Source organism: Artibeus jamaicensis, unplaced genomic scaffold, assembly GCF_021234435.1.
Source record: "Artibeus jamaicensis isolate MK-2021 breed Jamaican fruit bat unplaced genomic scaffold, CSHL_Jam_final contig_1085, whole genome shotgun sequence".
Classification (NCBI taxonomy): domain Eukaryota; kingdom Metazoa; phylum Chordata; class Mammalia; order Chiroptera; family Phyllostomidae; genus Artibeus; species Artibeus jamaicensis.
Window position 1 is genome coordinate 1,957,605 of NW_026521214.1, and position 8,230 is coordinate 1,965,834.

Below are 8,230 nucleotides of genomic sequence, written 5' to 3' on the forward strand. Positions count from 1 at the left end.
CAATGGTGAGTCACAATTAAAGAAAAAGCCAAAAATCTCCATATATATGCCTGGCTGTTCTTGTGATTTCCCAACCCAGTGCCATTAGGCATCACGAGCTAGGGATGGGGGAATGTATTATGGATAGAATGTTCTGCACATAAAATCAGAGCTGCCACGTGCAATTCTTCTGCTCTGGTGTTGGGAGTGTAAAAACACCTTTGATTCCTTATGACCATCCCTTGTGTGAGAGCTTTTTCTTCTGTGCTTTCTGTCCCAGAACACTTAGGAATGGTCTCTGTGCAGGGGAGCAGATATGTGTGTTGAATCCACGGAATCAAAAACAGTATCCTGCTGGAGCTGAAACCAACCACTGGGCCTGCTTCACCACCCCTCTAGACTCACATGGGCCCCTCTGACAGAACCCTTCCACTCCTGGTGAGTTTTCTCAATGGTTCCACCATAGCTACCCCTCCCTGAGGCTTTGGACCATCCACACCACAGGTCTATGCCTGACTATACCCTAATAGAAGGCTTGGTCCTCCCACCTTCCTGCACTGTGAGGCTTCCCTTTGGTAGGGCAAACCAAGGAGAGTGACCGAGCTGTGCATTAGTCTCAGAGAGTTAGGAGCCTTTGATCCCAGGACTTGGAGGACTTCTGGGGCAGTGTGGCCAAAAGCCACACACAAGCATACCTTAGTGCCAGCTCTGCTCCAGCCAAAATGCCCTTACATTTTCCCACAGTCAACATTTGCAGTCTGCTCAGAGGTCTCCGGTTTCCGAACATCTCTTCTAGAGGAGTAAAGAAGTGTGAAGAGATGTGGGGGCAGAGTATTAAAAGTAAAGAAATGTGCAGACTTCGCTGATATACCAGGGCACCTCTCTGGGCTCAGCCACCTACCCCAAGGGCAGGTCCCCTCCACTCATGCCTGGGGTGGTAGATGAGCCTAGACATGGGGTGCAGATTTCTCAGACCATCTTCTGTGAATACCTGCCCTTCCCATCAAGTTCCCTAACCTGTAACTTCTCCTGCCCTTAAGGGGAAACTTTCTCTCCATCTTTCATGCATGTGGGAGGCCTCATTATTCAGGCTCAAAGATCTCTCATTATCTATGATTAGATAAAACCTGAAGGAAAGGGATGGAGAGGGGACATGATGGGGAGACCAAGGTGGAGGGAAGAAAGGAAGAAGATGACAAATGCAAAGAGTGACAAGGATGTCCTCTATTTACTTCCTCTCCTTCCCCACTTTTTTCCTCACTTGCTCTCCCACACCACCTCTCTCCATCCTCTCCTTCTGTTTTAAAATGTAGGTTTTATTATCATTTAAATGTGGTGACACCAGCAAATCAGGAGATAATTGCCATTGAACATAATGTGTTACTCACAGTTCCCAACAGGAGCATTATGCCATGACATACAAGGCCACATGGGGAATCACCAGTGTCAGCCAGGATGCAGAGGGGGTAAGACATTATTGTGGCTTTCATGGGAAGGAATGGGCAAGGCAAGGTATCAAGCTTAGGACTGGCTAGTTTGAACAACTTCAGTGGGCTCTAGGGTGTAGATGCCGTTCCAAGGTATCTTGTTAGGTTGGTAAATGGGTTCTCTGTTCTGTTCCACTGGCCTATAGGTCTGTCTTTGTGCCAGTACCACACTGTTTTGATTACTGTGGCTTGGTAGTAAGTTTTGACATCAAGAAGTGTAAGGCCGACTTCCTCCAAGATGGAGGCATAGGTGGAAGCACTGTACCTTCTCACACAACCAAGTTTAAAAACAACAAAGTTTTAGCAACAAATATGCAGCCAAACCACAGAAAATTAAACTCCACGGAAGTCTGACAACAACGAACCCTTCAGCCAAACCGGTAAGAGGGGCAGAGCCAGCAGCAGAGCGGGGTCAGGCAGAAAAGATCCACTGGACCGACCTGGGTGTGCAACCCAGGGGCCCAGGCAGCCATGGGTGGATCCCAGGTGTGGAGTAGCCGGCGGACCCACTGAGGGCCCAAGGCAGTAGACTCACTGAGGGCTGACCATGGTTACACAGTTGTGCGCAGATAAACCGGTGAAGGAGCGAGCGGTGAGACAGACCATGCAGGCCCCAGTGGTGGGAAGCAGCAGAGGGGACTGCTATTGTCCCTCTCTGCCCCCGCCCCCACATACAGCGTCACAAACCAGCGACCTGGGTGGCCCCGCAGTGGTGAACACCTAAGGCTCCGCTCCTCATATGTAACAGGCACGAACAGATCAAAACATGGCTCAAGAACAACTCAGAGCCCCAGAGCCGATAAATCTAAGTGATGAAGAAATAGCCAGCCCTGGCTGGTGTAACTCAGTGGATTGAGCGTGGGCCTGAGAACCAAAGGATGGCGGTTCGGTTCCCAGTCAGGGCACATGCCTGGGTTGCCCAGCAGGGGGGACACAAGAGGCAACCACACATTGATGTTTCTCTCCCTCTCTCCTTCCCTTCCCCTCTAAAGATAAATTTAAAAAATCTTTAAAAAAAAAAAAAGAAATAACCAAACTTTCAGATGCACTGTTCAAAACACTGGTGATCAGGATGCTCACAGAACTGGTTGATTTTAGTCACAAATTAGAGAAACATATGAAGGCTAAATTAATTGAAATGAGTGGAAATGCACAGGAAACCAATAGTAATGGAAAGGAAACTGGGACTCAAATCAAAGGAGTGGACCAGAAAGAGGAAAAAAATGACCAAACAGAAAAGTATGAAGAAACAAGAATTCAAAAAGATGAGGAGAGGCTTAGGAACCTCCAGGACATCTTTAAAGTTCCAACATCCGAATTATAGGGGTACCAGAAGGGGAAGAGGAACAGCCACGAGTGGAAAACTTATTTGAACAAATAATAAAGGAGAACTTCCCCAATCTGGTAAAGGAAATAGACTTCCAGGAAATCCAGGAAGCTCAGAGAGTCCCAAAGAAGTTGGACCCAAGGAGGAACACACCAAGGCACATCATCATTGCATTAGCCAAGATTAAAATGAAGGAGAGACTCCTAGAAGCAGTAAGAGCTAAGGGGACAGTCACCTACAAAGGAGTTCTCATCAGCCTGTCAGCGGATTTCTCAAAAGAGACCTTACAGGCAAGAAGGGGCTGAAAAGAAGTCATGAAATCCAAAGACCTACATCCAAGATTGCTCTATCCAGCAAAGCTTTCCTTTAGAATGGAAGGGCAGATAAAGTGCTTCTCAGATAAGATCAAATTCAAGGAGTTCATCATCACCAAGCCCTTATTATATGAAATGTTAAAGGGACTTACCTAAGAAAAAGAAGATAAAAAAGATGAACAGTGAAAGGACAGCAAACTCACAGTTAGTAACAACCACACCTAAAACAAAAGCAAACTAAGAGAACACCTAGATCAGGAGCGGAAACATAGAAATGAAGATCACAAGGAGGGTTAGCAACAGGGGAGTGGGAGAAGGAGAAGGGGGGAGAAGATACAGAAAATAAGTAGCATAGATGGTAGGTAGAAAATAGGGGGAGGGGAAGAATAGTATGGGAAATATAGAATCTAAAGGACTTGAGACATGTGGTCATAAACTAAAGGGGGGAATGGTGGGAGAGGCGGTGTGCAGGGTGGAGGGGAATGAAGGGGGGAATAGAACAACTGTAATGGCATAATCAATAAAATATATTTTTAAAAAAGTGTAAGGCCTCCAACACGTTTTTCAAAGATTATTTTTGCCTATTTAGTGTGCTTTGAGGTTTCATATGAATTCTATTTTATTTTTTTATATTTATTTAATATATTCATCACAGGGGTCCAACCAGAGACTTAATTTAAAAAACAGAAACAAAGCAAATATGACACCACAACTGAAGATACAGAGTCATATACAAAAACCAAGGCAAGGATAGACCATCTAAAGCAAAAAAAAAAGAAAAAGCGCAAGGAGAGGGGCTGGACAGCCCAGGTCAGGGTTCGTGAGGTTTCTTGCACATACTTCTCAAAGGTGTTGGGATTTTTCCAGAGCTCGGCAGCATGTATGTTAAAGGGGCATGTATGTTGATGTTGGGCTCTCTGAGCAGGCTCCTGATGGAGAGCAGGAGGGTCTTGATGTAATACAGGGTGGACCACTTGTGCTTCAGGATGTCCGGGCAGATGTCACCCTGGGTGTCCATGTAGGGGCGGTAGCAGGATGTGAGGAGTATCACTGTTGGTGCATTGTATGGGAAGCCACTGGGGTAACTAGGGAGAGCTGATACCTCAGGTCTTCATATAATGTGCTGGCTGCTCTGTGGATGGTTCCTACCCACCTGAAAAGGTTGTCCGATTCAGGGAAGGCAGAAATTTATTTGTTGCCAGACATCACGACCGTCATCAGCTTCTGTTGTAACCACTTGCCCATGGCCCTCCCACCCCCACCCTGGGGCAGCACACCAACTGGGCTCGGCCCCTTCACAAGTAGCGGAGATGCTGGCGGCGGCTGGGCTGCGGTTCTGGGAGGCCATCTGGGCAGTGCTGGCAGGGGCACAGGAATTCTGGGAATACCACTGTGACTCTGCATATGACTTTTAGAACAGGTTTTCTGATTTGTGCAAAAAACACCATTGGGATTTTGATAAGGTTTGCACTTAATCTATAGCTTGCTTTGTTGGGTGGTATTGATATCTTAACAATATTAAGCCTTCCAGCCATGAACATGGGATGTCCTTCCATTTATTTATGTCTTCTATAACTTCTTTCAGAAATTTTTTGGCCCTGACTAGTGTGGCTCAGGTGGTTGGGCGTCATCCACAAACCAAAAGATCATTGGTTCCATTCCAGGTCAGGGCACATGCTTGGGCTGCAGGTTTGGTCCCTGGTCGGGGCACATATAAGAGGCAACCCAATAGATGTTTCTCTCTGACACCCTTGTTTCTCTCTTTCTCCCTCCCGTCCCCTCTCTCTACAAATAAATAAGTAAAATAAATATTTTACTTATTTTAAAAATAAATATTTTTAAAAGATTGGAAAAATTCTAGCCATTAAAAAAAAAAGAATAATTTTGGCCCTGGCTGGTGTAGCTCAGTGGATTGAGCACAGGCCTGCAAGCCAGATAATCGCAGTTCGATTCCCATTCAGGGCACATGCCTGGGTTGCAGACCAGTTCCCTGCAGGCCAATTCCCAGCAGGGGACGCATGAAAGGCAACCATACATTGATGTTTCTCTCCCTCTCTCCTTCCCTTCACCGCTAAAGATAAATAAATAAAATCTTTTAAAAAAAAGAATTTTGTACACATCGAAATTTCAACTAAACTATGAAATAACGATCGTTCGGAATCACCTGAAACCTAGCTGAATGGAAGTCCTACAACTAGGAATTTAAAGAAGCCCCACAAAGACTGGTAGGAGGGGCAGGCACAAATCAGGCTGGTCCCACACTCACTTGTAGTGGTTGAAAGTCAGGAGGAATATCTCAGCTGCAGAGGCTCCTCCTGAGAAGTGAGGGGTCCCAGCAGCCCAGGGTTCCAGTACTAGGATAACTTCTGGCTGTAAGAACCAGTGGGGATTGTGGCTGAGTGAGACAGAGGGCTCTGGAGTCCCAGGCAGTTCCTCTTTAAGGGCCCAAGCATGGACTTACTCTGACTCACTCCCTCTGAGCTCCAGTGCTGGGACAGCAGCTTGAAAGGCACCAGGGACATACTGGAAGGAACTGAATTTTCTGTCATTAGGGCAAGAACTGCATTGGGGGCAGGTTTCTGCTAGAAAAAAGTGCTGGCAGAGGCCATTATTCCTTTTCTAACCCTCCCCCAGTGAAGCCAGCAGGTGGACGCTGTATTAACCTGGCTATCACTCTTTGCCTGCCCTGGAGATTCCCTGAGACCTTGCTCCATCCAACCTGCAAGTCCACCCCAATTGTTCCCAGTGGCTTTTCCATAAGAAGGGATTGTCTTATCTTATGCTTCAGATTTTCCTAAAATCTCTCAAACAAGCAGCAACTGGCCTTGGTGTGCCCCACACCTCTCACTGAGTGGTCCCAGGCCCATCACTAGCAGTAGCTGGCCTTGGTTCATAGCTTGGCATCTCTGGGACACCTCCAAGTTCAGCACATGTAGCAGCCATCTGCAGATCATTTTATAACTAATGTCAGGTGGTCCTGGGGAGAACACAGGTGGGAGCTGATTTTGGCCTGCACTCCCCAGCATGCTCCAGGGCCAGCACACCAGCTGGACAACTTAAGACCACATAGAGGCACCACCCAACTTCCACACGTGACAAACTCAAGGAGTGGACTCAGCAGGTACTAGAGTCCTGCTGAAGTAAGTCCTGCTCTGTGGGGTTGGCACATGCACAGTTGATCCTCCACAGTGGTTGATGGTTGCAGCCAGTCCTTAGAGCCAATCAGCCTGGGGGTAAATTCCTCCCATTGATGTGCCAAGATCAATCAAGGTTCGACTACAAGAGGAGGGGGTACACAGTCCACAAGGGGAGATGCACCTAGAGTGCTTAGCTCAGGTGAATAGGGAGGCTGTGCCACTGGAACCCACAGGACACCTACTACATTAGGCCACTCTATCAAGCCCAGGAGACATAGCAGCTCTGCCTAAAAGATTTTTTTAAAAAGGGAGGTTGCTAAAATGAGACAAAGAAACATGGCCCAAATTAAAGGACAGAACAAAATTCCAGAAAAAAAACCTAAACAAAATGGAGATGCAATCTACTAGAGGCAGAGTTCAAAACAATGGTGATAAGGATGCTCAATGAACTTAGTGAGGATCTCAACAGCATAAAAAAAAAAAAGAACCAGGCATATATGAAGGATACACTAGCCAAAATGAAAAATAATTGAAAGGGAATCAACAATAAAGTAAATGAAGCAGAGAATCAAATCAGTGATTGGAATATAAGGAAGCAAAAAAAAAAATCCCACCAAAAACCCCCTACTCAATTAGAATAGCAAAAAGGAAAAAGAATGAAAAAAAGATAGTGTAAGGAGCTTTTGACACAACTTCAAGCATACTAACATTCTTATCACGGGGGTGCCCGAAGGAGAAGAGAGAGCAAGAAATTGAAAACCTATTTGAAAAAATGACAGATAACTTTCCTAACTTGAAGGAAATACACATACAAGTCTAGTAAGCAGAGAGAGCCCCAAACAAGATGAACCCAAAGACACACCAAGACACATCAAAACTAAAATGCAAACTATTAAAGACAAAGAATCATAAAAGCAGTAAGAGAAAAAAGCAGTCAATTAGCACAAGGGAGCTCCCATAAGAGCCTGGCAAAAAATACTCAAAGTGATGAAAAACAAGGACTTTCAACCAGACTTCTAGGCAAGATGGAGGTGTAGGTAGATACACTGTGCCTCCTCACACACCAGAAGGACAACAACAAGTTTAAAAACAAACTCCAGAACTGAGAGAAAATCAAACTGTATGGAAGCCTGACAAAGAGTTAAAGAAGAAACATTCATCCAAACTGGTAGGAGGGGCAGAGACAGGCAGCTGGGGCAGAGGACTCACAGCAAGATGGTGGCTGGCGGAGTGGGCAGACCCACATTTGTGTGCAGATAACCTGGGTGGAACAACTTGGGAGGGAGACAGACCATGCAACCCAGGGTTCCAGCTCAGGGAAATAAAGTCTCAAAGCCTCTGACTAAAAAACCTGTGGGAGTTGAGGCAACAGGAGAAATTACCAGGCCCGCAGAAGAGTTTTTTTTTGAGAAACCCACAGGGTTCTAGAAGTACACAAACCCACCCACCCAGGAATCAGCACCCGTGGGGCCCAATTTGCTTGTGGGTAGTGGCAGAAGTGACTGAAAGCCAGCAGAGAGTTGAACAAGTAGTGTTGTTCCTTCTCTGACCCCTCCTCCACATATAGCGCCATGGGTTGTCCTGCCCTGTTGAACATCTAAGGCTCCACCCCTTACTACATAACAGATATGTTGAGACAAAAAAAAAAAAGCCCAAATGAAAGAACAGATCAAAGGACCAGAAGAAATATAACTAAGTGATGCAGAGACAGCCAACCTATCAGATGCACAGTTTAAAACACTGGCAATCAAGATGCTCACAGAACTGGTTGAGTATGGTTGCAAAATAGAGGAAAAAGTGAAGACTATGCAAAGTGAAATAAAAGAAAATGTGCAGGGAACCAACAGTGATGGGAAGGAAACTGGGACTCAAATCAATGGAGTGGACCAGAAGGAATAGAAAAACATTCAACTGGAACAGAATGAAGAAACAAGAATTCAAAAAAATGAGAGGTTTAGGAACCTCTGGGACAACTTTAAGTGTTCC

The 8,230-nt window shown here is 45.8% G+C and overlaps 1 pseudogene; it reads right to left on the reverse strand.

Moving 5' to 3' along the window:
• Positions 1-707: 707 nt before the first annotated feature.
• Positions 708-4,455, reverse strand: LOC119035147 (ubiquitin-conjugating enzyme E2 C-like; annotated as a pseudogene).
• Between the last annotated feature and the right edge of the window lie 3,775 nt (positions 4,456-8,230).